Source organism: Neofelis nebulosa, chromosome 12, assembly GCF_028018385.1.
Source record: "Neofelis nebulosa isolate mNeoNeb1 chromosome 12, mNeoNeb1.pri, whole genome shotgun sequence".
In the NCBI taxonomy this organism is placed as follows: domain Eukaryota; kingdom Metazoa; phylum Chordata; class Mammalia; order Carnivora; family Felidae; genus Neofelis; species Neofelis nebulosa.
Window position 1 is genome coordinate 26,964,680 of NC_080793.1, and position 21,074 is coordinate 26,985,753.

The 21,074-nt window shown below is 41.5% G+C and overlaps 2 long non-coding RNA genes across 2 annotated transcripts in view; one reads left to right on the plus strand and one right to left on the minus strand.

The window, feature by feature from the left end:
* The window catches only part of LOC131491541 (uncharacterized), a 140,824-nt gene that overhangs the window by 83,323 nt on the left and 36,427 nt on the right, over nucleotides 1–21,074 (minus strand). The gene's annotated exons all lie outside the window — the stretch shown is intronic.
* LOC131491542 (uncharacterized) lies at nucleotides 4,636–10,417 on the plus strand. The gene is made up of 4 exons (XR_009251517.1): nucleotides 4,636–5,068; nucleotides 5,390–5,530; nucleotides 9,420–9,618; nucleotides 10,012–10,417. It is a non-coding gene; the product is annotated as an uncharacterized LOC131491542 (long non-coding RNA).

Sequence of the window (21,074 nt, forward strand, 5' to 3'; positions counted from 1 at the left end):
TAAAAATTGATAATGGAGATATATATTGATGTTCATATATATTGAAATATATAGATATCTATATTATATTGATATATATTTCTGTATATTTCTGCCTGTATATATGTAGAAATGGCACATATGACTTAGGGTAGTCAAAAAAATTAACACTATGAATCAACTTTTCTCATGCCATGTGGAAAATCTTCTAACACACACACACACACACACACACACACACACACACACACACACACACAAGATTCAATTTCTAAAGGCAGTAGCAACTAATAGTCATTTGAAATGCTTAACAGAGATTTTAGCACATGAATGCTTAGTTACATTTATTTTTATTTCCAACAATATCAGCATGGTGAATTCCCAAGTTATCATGCACTCCTTTTTCATTCTCTCTGAAGAGAATTCTATTTAAGAGGCAGAAAGGGGCATACAGAACCTATGTTAGTGGGAGTCATTGATTTGATGCTGAGTTCTAAATCACAAAATCATAGCACTTCAGAACTTGGTAGGTGAGAAGCTGAAACACAAAGAGGTAACACGACTTGCCCGAGGTTATGGAGGAACCCTAGGCCTCACTGAGTCCTCCTCTGTGTCCTTAGCCATCGTAAGATTCAACCGAGGCTGTGAGCATGAAGATGCTTAGCAAAGACCAGGTGCTGTCCACATGCCAGCGCCCCCTTTCCTGGCACCTGCCAGTTCTTCTACAGCAGCCGTGGCAGAGGGCCATCAACACTGCAGTGACTGCGGGGCTGTCTGCCACCAACTCTATTTAATGACACCACTATCAAGCAGAGCACTGCTTGCCCAGAACCGAACTCGGTCCCTGTCAAGTTATGGGACACAGAGGACAACACGGCCCCCAGGAAGGAGCTCCATGGCCCGCCATACTGAGCAGGCTGGGCCAGCACCAAGACTGGGAATCAAACCTCAGTCTGCCAGATTCTGGCTCCGTGTGCCGGTCTGTGACATTTACCGAAGCTAGAGAGACTAAAGTAGGGCAAGAGAAACATCCATTTGTTCTTTTCTACATTTATTCATTCACTCACCTGCTTATTCATTTACTTATCTATTCATGTAATTATTCTTTATTGAACGCTGTGTTTGGAGAAACAAGGCTTCTGAGAGTTCATTATTTAGTAAAAGAGACTACATGGATGGAGATACAAACCAATCACAATACAATGTGGCAAGTGCTATAACAGCAAGCTCCTGTAGCAACACAAGAGAGGGAGGTATTCAACTTTCCTGCTTCTCAAGCATCAGGTGCAGTGGAGATTGTGTAATAATCAGGGTTTGATCAGAGAAATAAGACAACTGATAAATAAATGTCTGCATATTCCTATATATGCGTAGACACGTACACATATGTATCATATAAATGTATATATATTTAGGGATTTGAACTTACACAACTGTGGGGATTGGTTTCACAGTTTTTATGTATGACTACTGTCTTTGCCAGGGTTTGGCAAACTTTTTCCATAAAGGGCCAGACAGTAAATATTTCAGATCTTGGAAGATCAATGGTCTCTGTAGCAACGACTCAACTCTGCTGATTTAGCACTAGAAGCAGCCCTTACCGGTTCATAAACAAATGAGCTTAGCTATATTCCAATAAACTTTATTTACAAAAAAAACCAGGAGACAGGCCAGATTTGTCCTGTAGGCCTTAGTTAGCGGGTCCCTGGTATTTTGGAACTGGTTGCAGAGTTGGAATGGACATCGGGTAAGGAAGATGGATGTGAAGCGGAGGACAGCAGACACGCACTGGAGTCCAAGAGACGACCTGGAACCTGTGTCCATCTTTTACTGCCTTCAAGGCTCCACCTTCAATGATGTGTGAGTCCAGAAGGAGAATGGATGCCTTTCCTCATGGAGCTAACCCTGTTATGTGACCCAGGAATCGGACAAATTGAAACAGGACCCAGCGGGGCCTGGAGTTGCTGCTGGTTTGGCTGCTGCCCCATGGCTAGGTCAACAGATAAAGTGACAACAGGCATGATCTGTAATCGTTTCCTGGTGCTCCTATGATGACCTTTGGGGTATAAAGTGGATATGGATTCTGTGTCAGTTCAATCATCCAAAACTCATACAAAAGGCCTCTTATGACCCACACAAACTTGGAACAATGTAGGGAAGGAAATTCTGAAACCTGTCATTCCCATTTTGCTAAGTGATTCAAGTCCACACAGATGAGAGTGTTTCAGAGGGGAGGTTACACTGGAACTGGACTTAAAGCATGGGTGACGATTTTCCAGGTGGAGGGCCTCCTTAGAATCCTCAGACAGCATGCTTTGTGAGTGATCTGTTTTCAAGTGCTTCCAAAACAGAGCTCAAAAGGAAAAAGAAACAACTCGTTCTTTTGCCTGCCAAACATTTGAAGAATTTTATTTTCCTAATTTGTCACTAATTAACTATTTCCATTTGCATCCTAATGTGAGCAGGGTAGTGAGTGCTGTGACAGACGCGGCTCAAATCTCCCCATGCAGGCTGAGAGTCACTCTGCCTGTCCAGCCCCAGCAGGCATACTTGCCTATGGGACAACATGGCTGATCTGTCCATGCGGCCAGCCCTGGACGTCCAATGAGCATAGTCCCATTTAGGAATATTTTAGCAGATAACTCCCATAAAATTGTATGCTGAGTCACAGCACTGGACGTTTCCCCTTTTTTTAGTAACTTGTTCTTTCTTCCCGTGTTTTGTCTTGATTAATGCTGTCAGGATTTACTAAATGTTCTGGCACCAAAAGTTATATGTAATGCTTTATTCTTTCCAGTTCCTTCATTGTATTGATAATACCTCCACACTACCTCTTGCAAACACCCATTAGTCCATCCTCCACCCATATGTCCATCCTTCCATTCATCTTTTGCATTTATTTGTCCATCTGTCCATCCCTCTCTTACTTTTTTTCTTTCTTTTCTTTTCTTTTTTTTTTTTTTTTTGGCTACTACCCCAGTTCAGTCTTTTATCATCTCATGCTTAAATGATTACAAGATCCAGTAAGTTGATTTTCCTGAAAGGCCTACTGAATGAATAGGAATTAGAGTAATATAGGCTTTGATTTGAACTGTGTCTCTGTCCTTAACTATCTGTACAACCTTATGTTACGTTATGTAATTATGTTAAGCACATAATTGAAACTCTCTAAGTCTGCTGAGAAACTAATAATCCATATCTCAGCATTGTTGTGAGCATTAATTGAAATAAGGTGTATAAGGTAGGTAGTTCGACGTCTGGCACATAAGAGATACTCAATAAATGTTATTTTATCTTCATCTTCCTTGTTTCTCTTACCCTATCTACTTTAATATCTTCTTCATAAATACATGCAATTGTTACATCATCCTGGTCTTTGCTGAAGCCATTCTTCTTTCTAAAATTGTATCCATCACAATTTCTAATTTACCATTAGGAATTCACTCTCTAACTCTGGGTCTTTGATCATGGAAACTCTTCTCCCTGAATTAGCCATATTCTTAGTTTTCTTTGTAAGGAATTTGTCTGATTTCTTGGATCTACCCATTCCCCAGGTAAAATGCTATTTCTTTCCATAACCCCTGTGGAATCCCCTCAACTTAAACTTTTACTCCCTGTGCATTATTATGATTTTATTGCAGGAAAGCCTAAGGGGAACTGCATTTTTGATCAAAGTCTGTTGAGTGTTGATAACTGTGTCATATACTCTTCACCAGAACCTCATGAAGTAATTATCACTCTCCACTGTTCAGCAGAACATTGCCAACACTGCTTGGCTGGTAAGGACCAGGGCAAAAAGTTGAACCCAGGTCCACCTGATTTCCTTTCTATTTCACACTACCTTGGCTTCCATCCTCTACACTAAAATAGTAATAATTACATTCTGAAATTTATGCAAGATTACAAAAATGAAAAACCATGAATGGCTCCATTAATGAATTCTATTAAAGGATAAGGATAGTATAATTATTCTTATATCACTTTAATTTTTTTTAACGTCTACTCATTTTGAGATACAGAGAGAGAGAGAGTGCAAGCGAGGGAGGGGCAGAGAGAGAGGGGGAGATACAGAATCCAAAGCAGGCTCCAGGCTCTGAGCTGTCAGCACAGAGCCCGACATGGGGCTTGAACCCATGAACTGTGAGGTCACGACCTGAGCCAAAGTTGGATGCTTAACCGAATGAGCCACCCCGGTGCCCCTATTCTTATACCACTTTAAATGTCCTGGTGCAAAAATTTAAACCTATCAGAAGGCATGTGGCAAATGTCCAATTAAATGACATTCAATGCACAAATAGAACTTTCACTACAGTCCTTATTCTTGGGAGATCTTATCCCAATTTCAAATGCAATAAGTGACCATAAATCCTTTAACCATCATATTTTCAGGGTATGGTCAATTTCAGCTTTATTCCTTTTTAGTAAGGAAGTAAGGAAGTCTGCAACAAAGAGGAAATCATTATTATTATTATTATTATTATTATTATTATTATTATTGGTAGTAGTAGTAGTAGTATTTGGTTAAGATCTTATCACAATAAAAGACTCTTCATACACAGCCCTGGGGTATTGTGTGAAAATTCTTGGACCAGCCAGCCCACTATCCATGGTATTTAGTAACCCCGTAAAAGTTAAATTTGTTTTATTTATAGGTTGGAAGAGCCTTTACCCACGAGGAGTACTGAATAAATAGACTTTTGCTATTTCTCTCCAAAGAGGTTGGGAAGGAACCACTCATGAGGAAAGCCTGGAGGGTACAAATTGTCAGAATGAAGTATGGTCCTTTGTTCAGAATCAGAAGAGTTAACCACTCAAATCATAAAATACCAGCTGAAGCTCACTTCACCAAGCAGAGGGGAGCAACATGCAAAGAAGAGAAACAGGACAACACTGAAAATACTCGAGATATAATCTCTCCAGATTAAATCAAGACGAGTCCACTTGGGATCCTAGAGGTCATGCTTTTGACGAAAAGATCTAGGAAGCATGCTTCAAGGTAGCACAGAAGAGAGTCAGAGCTTTTTGTCTTCTTTTTTTAATTTAATAAAACAGAATGAGATTGAGCGATGCAGAATAAGCTGCCTATCTGGTAAATGTTTATGTCTGGTTATTTGCACTTGAGTGAAAGAAGAGCAACTCTAAGTTATTAAATTGGGGGGAGGGTGCCAAGATCCACAAAACATCATCAAATAATCATATTATGAATTTAAAAATATTGTATTTTAAGTCTGTTATTTCTTTGGAGAGAAATGAAATGGTTATACGTCTGTGCTGTCCTCACAAAAAGGAGCATGCTGCTGAGTCACCATGAGCTTTGAGATCTTTTCCAAGAAAAAGAATGGGTTTTTGTTGCTCAGTCCAGATGAACTTGCCTGGTGCCCCTTCTGATTAATGGCATTTATTCCCCCAGAGAGCTGCCTGAGGCTGAAGGAAGAGATACGACATTGAGACAGAGCTAACCTAACTGGCTCTCATGGGGATTGATCGCATGCCTGACCTTCCACTACAGTGTTCTAAGCATTTGAGATAACTGGGTGTGCCTCCCCTACAAGTAAGTCCCAGTCATTCCATAAAAGGGAATATGGGATGCTCAAATATCAGGTTTCAAGCACTGTACCTTTAAGACAAGTCAAGGTTTACCTTCAATGCTGGGTGTGGGACCTTCTAAAGAAAAGACCTGTATGGTCATAAACTATTCATGCAGGTTATCAAGTTTCTAGAACTACCTACTTTCTGGTTTCCTTCCTTGTCTCATTACCACCTGTCTCATCTCCTTGACAACTCTGATCTCAGGTCTACCTTTGATTTATTTTTATTATATTTATGCCCTCATCCTGGTCATATCTAGTCTTGTTGACTTCATACCTGACCTTGACTTAACCTGACTCCACTTTCCCTGCTTGTTCTAGAGGTGGGTGTTGGTGTCTGACCCATTTGTCAGTGCCTGTTCTTGATTCCATCCCCTGCCCCCTTTTTGGCTTTGTTCTTACTGTGAAAACATCAATAACTCCAAGAGGTCTCACTCCATGACACAAAGCCAGAGGCAGGACCCACGAATAAAGTCTGAAGGGTTGCAAGCCTGAGGGAATGTGCCCCACCATCCTTGGCACCTAAGCCACAGAGGGTTAGTGAATACATCCCAGAGAACTCTTAACTAAAGAAGGAGCTGCACCCATTTCAGACTGTACCCCAACTGTATCTTTGTCTTGAGAAAAGCCAACTATGTCACTGTGCATCACCCAATGTGATGCAATCGAATATCAAGTACTTTGGAGTTAGGCAGACTTAGGTTTGAATCCTGATTCTACTCCTTGTTAGCTGTGTCCTCTTAATCAAGCTTCTTAACTTCTCTGAGCCTCAGTTTCTTCATCTATAAAATGGGGCTAAATATTCTTACTGTATACTGTCATTGTGAGAATGAAAAGACATAGTAGAATAAGTAGGATTTATTATTTGTTAATATTATAATTATTAATATATTATTACTATTACCATAATAATTAGGCCCTAATACCTAAATTCTGGCAAGAATAGAGAAAATTTCAAATATTCAGGCAGCTCATTTCTTGAGAGATGGGCCACAGGTTTCTTCATGCACTTGGGCTGGTTGATCAGTGTTGTAAGTCACCAGTTGGCTTCCTGCCTGAACTTTTAATCTTGTCCCCATCTAGATTTAAAGAGGGTGAGAAAGCAGAGACATCAATCGTTTCCTTGTCAAGGACAACAGCCCCTTCCTTCTTCCTTAGTTCTCTTCTGGGGCCCCATCCACCCAGTGCCAAGGGATGGGGACTGCTGCTGAATACAAATCACCACGTGGTGGGGGAGCCTTTGTGCCTCCATGGGAGGCCGGAGTAATTTCACTGTCTCTATGTTAGGCTGTGATGAGTCCAATCCAGCCCTCCCACCCCTCCTGGGGTTAAGAGCCCCACCGTGTTCCACAGTTGCCCTGGAAAGTGATGTAACCATGAAGATGGCAGTTACCCAAGGTACTGGGACACAGACTTTATTGATTTGTTCTTCTAATGCATTAGGAGGAAACAGGAAACCTCAGGAAGGTCACAAACAACAATTGTGCATTGACTGGCATAGACATTTACTTCATTCAGGAAAGCACAACTCAAGTGGCCTTGCTATCAGAGAGGAAAGGATACCATAGATGCATGACTCAAAAATAAAGACAATAAGCATGGGCTGGATCAGAAGGAATCAGAAAGGACTGAAGCACCTAATGCTCAAGCTCAAACTGGAGGGAGAGTCTTTGTTCAGTTACTGCCAAGGCCAGATGTTCAATCAATGTTGCTAAACAAGCGGATGAAGGAATAAACCAGGCAAGGGTGATCCCCTCAGGTCTTTGCTCTTTTGATTCTCTAGGCAGCACTATAGCATTCTGCCATTTGATTCTACAGTTATATGTCCTTCTTTCCATCTCACATTGGTGATCTTTAAAGCTGAGTGTGTGAGAGAGCTCTCTACGCATTTTCACTGTTCTCAGCTTTCTGGCCTTTGTGATCCTCTTTGGAATCATTGACCATTGAAAAAACACAGCACAACTAGCCTTCCTGTACCCTCTTTCCTTCCAGACCTGTGCTCTGAATGTTTGGGGTCTGCCTCCCATAAGTCTAGGCTGCCTTTGTCTTCCCTGAGGATTTTAAGAGATGAAATCTTCCTATGAGGGTTCTGGTTATGTCAACATTAGCAATCAATTCTTGTTTTCTTGTGAGCAATTGTTCCGGAATGTCAGCTCCCCATGTTAGTCTGATACCTTCTAAGAAATGAAACCTACAAAATCAAGCCTTTCCAAATGTTAGGTCTTTAATCATTTCAGGAGATTCTGGATAGGATGCTAAGGTCTCTTCTAATTCCACACGTCTATAATGAAAGCCAAGTCATCACTTCAGGACTCCGTGGAATATTTCCATTTTTCTAGAAATGTTTCTGTATTGCTTAGTAGAAGCTGAAAAATTATACAGCACCAAGGAGAGATGGGCCTTTAAACTGTACTTTTTGTTCAAGATTTTTGAGTCACTGTATGGACACTTAGTCTCTAATCCTGGTGTAAGCAGCCATATGAAACACCATCTTTGTAGCAGGAGAAGCAACATAGGAGTGATGTCTCCAACAAAAGATATAACACTAGAGTTTACTCATAAGCAATGTGGAGATTGAGTAAGGACAGCCCAACGCTTCTGTGGAGATCAGATTCAAGCACAGGACTTTGTTTGGCCCAGGTCTGCCAGTCACTCTCCCTGGAATTTAGGCACAAGACATAAATTTTGTGGCCACAGTTGCCTCATATTTAAAAGGGATTACTAATAAACTAATTTAGGGTTACTCTGAAGATTAAAGGAGACAGTGGATTATAAATAGCCTAGCACATAGTAAGTATTCAATAAAACTGTGTTGTTGTTTTTTTCCCCGAGGGTCCACACAATGTCTAGTCATTGGAATGTAGTTTGAGTCTAGGATAAAACAGCTAACATTTGCTAACCGTTAACTATATGCCAGGCAATGTGCTAAGCAATTGGAAAGTAATGTTTTATTTATCTGGGTATAATACTATATTCATATTTATCTAGATATTTAGCCAGATATAATATAGATATTATATTCACTTTTCAGATAAGGGAAGTGAGGGTCAGAGGGATTAAATAACTTTCCTTACATTATACAGCTAATCACTGATAAAGCCAAGATTCTCATTTTTCTTACTCCAGAGCCCATTCTCTCAACCACTATGTTGTAAGGACATTTTAGAATGAGAAATCAGTGGTATGACTTTAATAAGTAAAAACAACAACAACAACAAAAAAAACCCCACACACACACAAAAACAAGAGTGAACTGGAGAGTCCCTGGGGAAATAGGGGCTGGAGAATGGAGGTGGAAATGCACTAAAATAATAGATTCCAGTATTGATCTAGTGAGCAGGGCTGAGGAGAACGAGATTAGTAGGATTTGTAAGGTTGTTATTAGTATTTGCCAAAGATGTTTGCCATCTCCCATATTCTTCTTGGGAATGTTGCCTTTTGAATATCTCTCTGAAAAACAAGGTCATAAAAAGCATCCTTCTTTCTTCCTTCCCCTCAAAATATTTATTCAATCTTTTATTTACTTATTTATTTATTTATTTATTTATTTATTTATTTATTTATTGAAAGAGAGAGACAGACTGTGAATGAGGGAGGGGTAGAGTGAGAGGGAGACACAGAATCCAAAGCAGGCTCCAGGCTCTGTGCTATCAGCAGAGAGCCCGATGCAGGGCTCGAACCCATGAACTGTGAGATCATGACCTGAGCCGAAGTTGGACGCTCAACCGACTGAGCCACCGAGGCACTCCTATTTATTCAATATTTTTAGCACTGAGCAGCATGCTAGGCACCAAGAGTAGACAGATGTGGAACATGGGGCAAGATAATACACTTGATATGTTTGATTTACAGATGCAACAGGTTGAGTCTGGAGGGAAAAAATGGGACAAGATCTGAATGAGTGCTGAGTCTACACTGAGGAGCCTTGACTTCGGTAATATCCTTACATATGGAGTTGTTTAGGAAGAGAATGCTGTTAAATGCTGTGATTTCTAAAACCCACCTTGGACCAGAGATGATGCTAACGTTTGTCACTTGGTGACATCAAGAGGTTCATAGATATGATGAGATAAATACTTTAAGCTTGCAGGTGAAAGTTGTGTCTTATGTGAATATGAGTTTGTTTTCTTTTTCTTTTTTTTTTAATGTTTGTTTTTGAGAGAGAAAGAGAGAGAGAGAGAAAGAATGTGAGCGGGGGAGGGGCAGAGAGAGTGGGAGACACAGAATCCCAAGTAGGCTCCAGGCTCTGAGCTGTCAGCACAGAGCCGATGCGGGTTTCAAACTCACAAACCGTGAGATCATGACCTGAGCCGAAGTCGGACACTCAACCAACTAAGCCACCCAGGTGCCCCTGAGTTTGTTTTCTGAAGGTAGCATCCAGCCATCCAGCTTTATTCTCAAAGGGTTAGTGACACAAACTGATTAAGATCAAATGCCATTACAGGTGTCTCAGATGGAAGAAAAAGTAGAGGAAAATATGTGAAGGCTGGTGAAGAATACAGTCAAGAGTTGAGGATGAGCTGAAGTAGTGACCATGGTGATGATGCTGGCAGGTGCAAAAGCTACTTAGGAGCCAGGATTGATAACTGGAAGTGACAATCAACCAGATATGGAAGGTGAGAGAGACGAAAGATGAAGCTTCAGTGCCTCTTGGCTTTCTAGCCTAGGGAATGGGTTAATTCTCCAAGAGAGGAAATATAGGAGAGGCTCTAAGTTTGGTAGGGGGGTAGACTGTTAAATTTAGTATTGTTATTGGTACTCATTGCTCCTTGGATTGTAATTATGGTATTGGTATTTTCTCTATGAGGCTTAAAACATATCCCAGGAAGGATAATTTCACTCACTGACATACTGAGCAAATAAGGGAAAACATGGTGATTTGAAGTGTGTACTTCAAACACAAGAAAGATTGTTTTCAGTAAAGCTTGTATATAAATTTAAAATTGAGAGGCATGACTCCACCTCCCATTTCCAGTCCTCCTACCCCTCCATAGTCTCAGAGACAAAGGTGGTAATTCAAGATGACTTAGGGTATGTTGATACAATGCCAGATGTTTAGACAAATTATTAAGAAGTGGCATAATCCAGACCTCTTCCAAAGTGGGTATGGGAGCAACCGAGCTGTTGCCTGAATTTTTCCTTTTTATAAAGCTGTTTGGCACTATGCAGATATAGTTAAAGTCCTATAAATGCCTTGGCTATAGAAAGGGCAAAACCTCATAAAGAAGATTTTGAGCAAAGAGTGTGTGCCAGTATTCTAACCCTTGGGGAATATTAACTATTTAACAGCATTTTTTTTTATGGTATCAAGCCTATGAGGTAGATATTATTATCTTTGGTTCACAGACGAGGAAAATGGGAGTGAGAAACAAACAAAAACCTGCCTGTGTTTGTTCAAGTAGGAAGTGGCAGAACTCTTCTAACCCCATTCCCTACATTATCTGACCACCTCTGGACCTCTCATCAGTTGATCCCCTTCTTTTTCAGTGCTCCATCCTCTTTATGCCTTCCTTTCACTCTGCCCTCAGCTTAGACTCCGAACGCACAGTTATCATTATCCTCTTGCAAACCCTCACTTTCCTAGCCTCTCAGTTCTTCCATCTTTCTCAACCAGCAAAGCTCAATCCTTGAAGCCAGCCCTGTCCACTTCATACCTATCCCACAGTCACTGATGGGGGGCTAGACAAAAAACACTCAACCATGCTCACTTGTCTTGCCTCAAGTTTGTGACCACAGTACCTCAAGTGGGCCCTGTCCCCTGCCTGGGAATCTGGCCACTTTGTCTAGTTGATTGCCTCTTTTGTAATTCAAGATGCCCATGGTCAAATGGCTTCTCATTTTTCAAATGTCCTACCCTGTTCCCTTCTCCTTACTTTCCAATGAAGACTTTGCCTCTTGTTTGACTGAAGAAATAGTCACGATCTGATGGTAAACTGGTAAACACACCCATTCTCATGACCAAATTTACCAACCTGTCTGCATCTTAACTTACAGACTCAGCCTTCTTCCTATTTACATATTTATTCATAAGAATCGTTCACGCATTTACTAAGACCAACATCTCGACTTACATGTTGGAGCTTATCCCCTTTTCTAGGACTTTGTTCCTGCAGTTGTCTTCTCTCTGTCCTCATGATCATTATCCCCCTCTCTGGTGATCATTGCCATCAGCAGACAAGCATACTTTACTATCTCCCATCTTAAGAAAACAAAACTTGCCCTCGATCCACATTCCCTTCTAGCTCTTACCTTATGTTTTCCCTTTCTTTTAAAGCAAACTCCTAAAAAGAATTGTCCATCTCTAATTACTCTTTCCACTTTCTTACCCTGAATTCTCTTTTTAACCTGTGCTAATCAGGCTTAGGCTCCCAATCCTTCAAAAACAATTTTTAAAACCATGCTCGTCTATGTCACCAAAAACGACAGGTTGTCAAATCCAATGATGAATTCTCAGTACTGCTTTTAAACTCTTAGGAGCTCTGACAAAGTTGTTTACTTCTTCCTTCTTCAAACACTTTGTTCTCTTGGCTTCTGGAATTGTGTGTTCTGGATTTTATTCTTCACTGGTCACCCATTATTAGTATTTTTTTTTTTTTTTGGCTTCTCCATCCCTGCCATAATTCAAAGATTCAGGTGGTTCTCTGTTGTTTCCTCTTCTCCAGATGCGTGTACTTTCAGGTGACCTCACACAATCTGATAACTCCCAAATGTTGATCTCTTCTCCTAACCTCTTCCATGAGTTATGAAATACCAAGCTACCTATTGAATATTTAGAGTGTCTGTTACATATATTATACTTACTATGGCCAAAATAGAACTCTTGGTTCTCTCTCTCTCCCTTAAAATATTCTGATTCTTTTCAGTCTTTTTCAAAACCTAGAAATTGTTCTTGATTTCTTTTCCCTTCATTTCCTACACCCAACTCATCAGCAAATTTTGCCTGCTTTCCCTTAATCTCATCACTTCCCTCCATGGCTACCAACACTTCTAGTCTAGGTTACTATTTTCTCTTGCCTGGACTATAAAAGCCTACAAATTGATCTCATTGCTTCTACTCTTCCCTCTACCCAGTCCTGTTCTCTATGCGGCAGCCAGTGTTCTTTTTACAAAGAATTATGTTCTGTCCTTCTAAAACTACTTCAATTACTTCCCATTTTACTGGGAATAAAAATTCAGACTGCTTAATGGCCTACCAGGTGTTACCTGATCTAGCCACAGTTTACCGTTCTCACCTTATTTTCTACCACTTTTCCACTGATCAACATGGCTTTCCTTTAATACAGCAAACTCATCCCTGCCCCAGAGCCTTTGCACTACTTAATCCATCTATCCAGAATGCTCTCAGCCCAGATATTTATAGAACTCCTGTCATCAAAAAGTACAGAGCATCTTAAAAAGCATAGAACATCAGAATTTGAAGAGTCTTAGGGATCTTCAAAACCCATCCTTGCATTTTACAGCTTTTTTATAAAAGGCCAGACAGGTTGAGACTTGCTCAAATCCACAGTTAATGACCAAGCTGAGACCTCCATCTCTCTTGACCAATTCTCTCTCTTTTATTAAAAAAAAATTTTTTAACATTTATTTATTATTGAGAGACAGAGAGACACAGAGTGTGAGCAGAGCAGGGGCAGAGAGAGAGGGAGACACAGAATCCAAAGCAGGCTCCAGGTTCTGAGTTGTCAGCACAGAGCCTGGTGTGGGGATAGAACCCACAAACCATGAGATCATGACCTGAGCTGAAGTCAGACACTTAACTGGCTGAGCCACCCAGGCGCCCCCAATTCTCTCTTTTAAATTCTGTTAGATGAGCTAATTACTCTGTGTATGGTATTCTTACTTAACTACGGTTGGTGTTAAACTACAAAACAATCTGTCCATCAGAATTACTTGCTTCTGTATCCTTTGGACATGTTTTTTTCCTGAGGCAGTGGGCTCCAGGGGGGTAGGTAGGGGAGAGAAAAAAGGATGGGGGTGCGAGGGTAGAGATATTTTAATTCCATAGAAGTATTTGGCTTTTTTTTTTTCCCTGTAAGATCAAAGTGCCCCGCCTTGGTGTTAATTCAGTTCTTTTGCTATCCTTCTGAAGCAATTTATGGAGACCAATGCACAGAGCAGAAAACTTGAGTGTGTGATTTTCTAAACTATACAATTGGCTGCTTCATTCCTCTGCTTAAAATTTTTCTGTGGCCTCCTTTGGCCTCAAGATAAATTTCCAGTCTCTGTCAACAGCTCCCAGCCCCTTACAGCCTTTGGTTCCTCGTTATCTTCATCCCCTCCCACTTCCTTTCCTATGGCCGCTAACCTACTGTCCCCGCTCACAGTGCTTCAGCCACACAGGTGTCAGGCTCATTGTTTTTCTCCTCTCGGGCCACAGCCCATGCCATTCCTGTTCTGTGCCCTTATATATCTGTCCTGTATAGCAAGAAGCAGGTGTTACCTCTTCTGTGCATCCTGGGAGGCCTTTCTTAGGCAATGTCATTTGCTTCCCTAGGATCTTGAACATCTTGAGTGTGTCCCCATTAGAGCGTTTGTCAGACTATGAAGGGGTTTTGTTTGTTTCTGCAGTTCTCAGTACCTTGTGAGCTCTTGAGCTCTTATTCTTTTTGGTCTCCATGGAGCCTAGTTCAGGACCAGGCAAGATAATAACTGAGAATGTGCTGGATGAATGAGTGAGTGGGTGAATGTGACCAGCAGTCTGGCAGGGAGTGAGAACAGCCTCCCCAAAGAATATTTTAATGGATTCTCATCTACCGTCACCTTGACCACGCCTCTTTCAATCCCACTTACAAGTCACAGACTTTACAATAATCTTTCCCCAGGGCTAAAGAGACCAATTACTCTTGCAAGGCTCCTTCTGGCAGGCACTGCCCCTGGCTCTAAAGGGCCTCTTGAGCCATCTCTGTGGTCCCAAATGTGAAGAGAGCGTGAATGTGCTATGGGATTTTACGTTCGTTTATTTATTGCAGCACACTCATTCCTAGTGGAACACAAGAGGATTTCTAGGTGGACTGTGCATTTTTAAAATAGATATGAATTTATTTACATATGATCTAGGAAGAGTCCCTTTTCCATTTATGATAACATATTATGTTGTTCAAAAAATAACTTATTTAGTAGAGCGCCTGGGTGGCTCAGTGGGTTAAGAATCTGAGTCTTGATATCAGCTCAGGTCATGATCTCACAATTTATGAGCTTGAGCTCCGACTCGGGCTCTGCGCTGACAGTGCGGAGCCTGCTTGGGATTCTCTCTCTCCCTCTCCGCCCCTTCCCCTGTGCATGCGCATGCCTCTCTCTTTCTCTCAAAATAAATAAACATTAAAAAGAGCTTATTTGGGTTTAAAAAGTGAACCAATTTAAAGAGAAATATTAAATTTACATAACACATATGTATGGCAAAAACAGTGAGGTAGTACCTGAATGATTAATAATTGGGAAATACTGACGCCATTCATGTAAGCATTCACTCATGTATTCATTCATCAAATGGTTATGGCACATCATGGGCCAGGCCCTATGCTGTGTAAGGAGTAGACAGATGATGAGTAGTTTCTGCCTTGGTCCCTGTTCCTTTATATTCTAGATACCCGCCCCCTGAGCACTCTGCACATTCCTCTACTGGATGCTGCCAACAATTTGTTAATGTCCCCGCTGATGTGGGGTGACCAGACCGGGTAGGAATGGAAAAAATAAAATATATACACATATACCTGTAAATTTGCATATATGTGTATCTACGTGTGGGAGAACACGTGAGTGTGGGCTGGGCTTACTGTTTCAAACAACAGTAAAGATTATATGGCTTTTCTCTTGGGTTCATTCTCTCTCTGTCTCTCTATTGGATGCCATGTTGTGAGCCACCTGAAGGAGAGGTCCATGTGACAAGGAATTGATGCCTCTAGCCAACAGCCAAGGAGGACCTGAGCCTGACAAGAGCTGTATGAATGAGCTTGGAAATGGATCCCCCTAACATGATCCTTACGATGATTGCAGCTTCAGCAGCACCTTGACTGTAGCATTTTGGGAGATCTTGAGGCAAAGATATTTAGCTAAGCTGAACCTAGATTCCTGACCTACAGAAACCATCAGATAATGAATGTCTTAAACTGCTAATTTTGGGGGCATTATGTTATGCGGCAATAGATGACTAATAGAGAACTCTAAATTTGGCAATCACTAAGGTGAGTCTTGAAAAGTAACACGTAGGACCAAGTTCCCTACTCTATATAGTAAGAATTACCATGGGCTCAGATCTTGATATGTCCACAATAATATCCTCTGCATATGCAAATTCTTGGGGACCAGGGTCATACCTTATCCTGAGCCCCAAATTTCTTTCCAGTTTCCTAGTGGATATCGCCAAAAGGATGTTCCACTGGCACCTCCCACATAACAACTCTCAAATCTTCCCTAGTCCTGTTCTTCTACTGTTCCCTATTTTATGTTCAAGCCCTGAAATTTCGAATCATCAGTGATTCCGCCCCCATCACTCACTATATCTTATCTCTAGAATCCCCCCCAAGTGCTGTCCAAGTTCACTACCGTAGTGATGTCCAAGTTAACTACTGCCCAAGTGCACTACTAAGATCTCACATCTGATTAGGGCAATACCTTCTATCTCCTTGCTTGTCCTCAGACTTCCTCTGTGCTGCAATTGATAAAATGCCTTGCCTTTCTATCACTGAACATTTATTTTTTATCTTTTTTAAGTTTACTCATTTATTTTGAGAGAGAAACCAAGCAGGGGAAGTGGAGAGAGAGAGAGGGAGAGAGAATCCCAACCAGACTCTGTGCTGCTAACACAGAGCTCCACACAGGGCTCAAACCCACAAACCGTGAGACCATGACCTGAGCTGAAATCAAGAGTTGGACTCTTACCTGACTGAGCCACCCAGGCGCCCCATATCACTGAACATTTAATATATAATGTGGAGGAGAGTATGTGAAACTAAAACTATCCCTTATCCCATCACCATAAAACCTGATTTAATTTTTATACACCCTTCTAGTGTCTGTCCCTGTACAAAAATGCATTTCACTTGATGGTAATAATAATCTCTACACAATCTTTGTTTTACTTTAAGTACTTCATTAAATAATGAGTATTTCTCCAATTTGCTATATTATCTTAGAAATTATCACTTTTACTGGTGCATACTACTCCATGGAGGAGATAGAATCTACGATACTTAACTATTTCTCTATTGGATATTTGAGTTGTTTCTAATATTTGTGGTTATAAGTAACACTGGATTAATCTTCCCAGGTAAAATTGTTTGCTCTCCTTAATTAACTCACTGTACTAAATTTGTAGGAAGAGAATTCCTTGGTCAACTATTATGAAGACTTTTTGGTACAGGTTAGAGGTTCCAAATTTTCTAGAAGGTTGATCCTCAGTGACAAGAGTATAAAACAACATCATTTTATTTAAAAAAAATTTTTTTTAAAAATATGTAACACAGGGGCGCCTGGGTGGCGCAGTCGGTTAGGCGTCCGACTTCAGCCAGGTCACGATCTCGCGGCCCGTGAGTTCGAGCCCCGCGTCGGGCTCTGGGCTGATGGCTCAGAGCCTGGAGCCTGTTTCCGATTCTGTGTCTCCCTCTCTCTCTGCCCCTCCCCCGTTCATGCTCTGTCTCTCTCTGTCCCAAAAATAAATAAAAAATGTTAAAAAAAAAAAAATATGTAACACAGTTTTTGAAAGCCCTTAATTTTTTCCCTAAAGCTTTCTCCTTCTCCTTTTCTTACTCTTTCATGTGTTCCTCCTCCTCTTCTACGTCCTTCTTTTTTTTTTCTTCCTCTTCCTTCCAATATCAAGCTTTGCACGCTGAAGTAGCATTAGTAAAAAAAAGTCAAGAGTAAAGCCTTTGGCGTCAGGTTGCCTGGGCTCACAGCTCAGCCCTTATGTACTCAGAGAGCAAGAATATAAACACAGTTCTCTCTCCTGGTTCTCCCAATTCTCTTCCTTGGCAGAAGAGGTCTTTGGTCACCTCTTCTGCGAAATGGGGTAATATTATTACTTCTTTGTGGAGTTGCTATGGTGCTTAAATAAGTCCATATGCATACAACAATTAGAACAGTGTTGGCTCATAGTGAGTGCTCAATAACGACCAGCCACTGTGACCAAATTATTTCAGATTATTCCCTCAGAATAGATTCCCAGAGGTGGGAACACTGAGAACACAGGATAAGAGTACCTCTTATTCTCTTCTTTCTATGTGTAACTTCCCCCAAACCATTGCACTGATTTTCACTGGATGGAGGTGACATTTTCAAGGACTCTGCCTCACAGAGGGCTGAAGACGAAGGCGGAGAGGATAAATGATTCACTGTGGCCATGATGCTGCCTCAGCACTGGGCAACGAGGTTTGCATCTGAGGAAAATGCAGCCAGACTCACCGATATTATGAAATCGGCTATGCAAGAGTGTCAGGCAACAAGCTGATACTGGAGAGAAGTCGAGGGGAAATATGATTGCCTCAGGATAGGGATTGCCCTTGTCAGGAAAATTCCTAGGAACATGAAGAGAGATGTGCTTAAACAGTTCTGTGAGTCATATCCAGGAATTTGTAGAACAAAAAGGCGATCACACCATGGCCAAGCAGGGCTTCTGACAGAGAGCTTTTATGGAAGGACCAAGGAGGGCCGGAGAACACAGAGCGGACTGAGTCATTACCACCCTGGTGATTCCTGACCCACATTCACAGGCACTGGTTCCCTTTCTTCTTCTTCTAGGAGGGACATTAATAGTTCAGTTCTTTTCAGTAGACAGGTTCTGGGTATCTGAGGGGCTTAAGAATGACTGACAGAGAGGTCTGCAAGGAACTCGATGCATGCTGATAAGACCTGACTTCCCAAAATAACTTACTCACCAGTTCCTTGTTGCCAGTAACTTAGCAGCAGTTGGGGTGTTTTCACGATTGCCTTGAAAGTCAGGGCGCTGGTTGATGCTACTGTTGCTGACAATGATGAAAAGAAGTTGGGGATGTTGGTCATGATAATAATGAAAGGCAAGAGAAACTCATATTTTCTGAGTACACCAGTGCTGGGGGCTTTTATGTACTTTATTTTACTTTACTCTCACGCCCCACCTCCTGCCCCCCCCCCCCCCCCCGCCACCCCCGGAGAGGTGGACAGAATACTCCCATTGTACAGATGTTCCTTGCAGGGGTTAAGTGACTTGCCTCTGGTCATACAGCTGCTAAGTGTCCACCAGGGGCTTACATTCTATTCCTCACTTCAAACCCTGGCCTTTCCCTCTACACGACATGCAGTAGATGAAAATGCCACATGCACACACCCACACACCGACACCCCCACACACCCCTTACTTGGGTAAGACCCCCACATAGCCATTCCAAAGGACACCGGACTTTTTTTTCATAATTATACCACTAACTTTGCTGACTATCCTGGACTCTGTCTCCTGTTGTAACAAAGCCAGTTGAACATTTCATTTCTGCCAGTGCTTTAGAATAGAAACCAGTTCTGGATTTATGATAACAGTCTTGAGATTTGGGGATGAAAACAGCCTGATCACCATGGGTTAGACTACTAGGACAGTCTTCCCCCAATGATCCTAGTGACTTGAATCCCACACGGGGTGGCCTCTAGATTTCTCAGCAGAGCAATTGTTCCCAGTTGGTTTTCTTTTCTGAGCAGCCAGAGAGCCCTTTTGGTCTCGCCCGCTGGGAGCAAACCTGAGGCTGCCCGGCTTGTCAGAGTGCCCAGCAAGTTTGTTGACCTGATTAACCTATGATAATTATCTTCTGAAGCTACACGGTGGGCAGAAGGGACCAGACAGACAGCCCTGTTGGCTCAGCTTTCACAGCTCATTTCCACAGGGCATTCCCCTTTGGGTCTCTGGACATGAGCTAAGTTCATCCCCACATATTTCTTTCCTTTTTCAGCTTGTCCTCTCCCCTGCCCTCTATCATGCACATGCCAGGGTCACCAATTTCCTTGTATAAAGAGATGCAGAGTGGAGAAGGGAAAGAAAGGTGAATCACTCGTCTCCAGGATAAGCCAAACAGTATAATGCATATTTAATATGAATGCTTTGCAAAGCCGTAGTCATGTCTCCCAAGAATTGTGTTTTTCAGGCAAATGAGAGAAGCGAATTTCCCAAAACACTCTTCTTCACTAGAAAAAAGAGAATGTCAACTCTTCTCTAAATTGGCAGTCTCAAGGAGTGGTGGGCTCCTGGTTTTTATGGTCACAAACCTGGCTTGAGGCTTGGTCTTGCATTTTCCTTGTCTTCTGACTTTGAGATGATTTTTTAAAACTCCGAGCCTCAGTCTCCTCATATTTCAAGTGGGAATAGTAATACTTGGCCCCAGGGTTGTTATAGGGCCAAAATGAGAAAATGTAGAAAAGGTGCCTGATGCAGAGAAATATCCAGTAACTGGAAGATGTGATGACATTGCATATTGTTACCTGGGGTGTCACAACTAAGGGAAAGCCTAAGAAACACACAGTCATACAAGCTGGGCACCATGAAACACATTGGAGTCGGGTGCCAAGAGGCTCAGCATGGAAGGATTTCTGGAGGGACCCTCTCACAAAGGCTTGCTTCTGCCTCTTTGACTACAAAGGGGAGTGACTGAGTGTTGCGCTCAGGAGATGGTGTAGGACAAGGGTGATTTGCTTTAGCCCTAAGAGACTGAGAACAAGCACTTCTTTTCATACACCACGATGCCCCTTGAGCATTATAACTTCATTTTTTGCTTGAAGTAAAGCTCAAAAAGTGGCTATCAAATGATATCCATCCACTTGAAGACCCTGATCCGCCTCCGCAGTAGTGAGGGGAAGGTCACGTCATGTTCTAGGCCAATGTTAGCGAGGTCTGCTTTTCAGTTCCTTCATATTAATTCCCTCTTTTGCTCATGCAAGGGGACCTGAAGTCAAATTGTACAAATCACCTGTTACCTACATTCTTTAAAGGGAAAAAATATGATGCTAAGTAAAATTTGGAAAAACCACTCAACCGAAACCACTTTGAGTTTTCTTTCTTCTTTTTTTTCTTTTATAAGAATCTGCTCAGATTTTAGGTAATCATGATCATTATAGACTTTTAAAATATTTGTTTCGATTATCTAAAATTATGTCATAAGCCTTTTTGTACCTTCTCCCAGCCCTCATGGCCATCATCTTCCCTAATGTCAGACACTTCAGTTGTTTTACATTTTTTTTTTCCTCATTCAGACTAATGCTGTGAAGAGCATTATCCTCTACAGATACGTTTTATTTTTTTTTTAAGTGATTTCGGGGGGATAAATTCCTAGTTCAGAATGATCTGTAATTCTTAATACATATTACCAAATGGCTTTCCACAAGACCTGGGCCAATATTATTGCCCCCGCAATATTACACTTATAGAATTGCTGGACTTGAATGTTACCCCTTCCTTACTCATTTATAATTTGCTAATTCTTTGCCTGACGACTTGTGAACACAGCCATGCTCCTGAGGCTTATTCACTGTTTGCATTTCCTCTCAGATGGTCTGTTT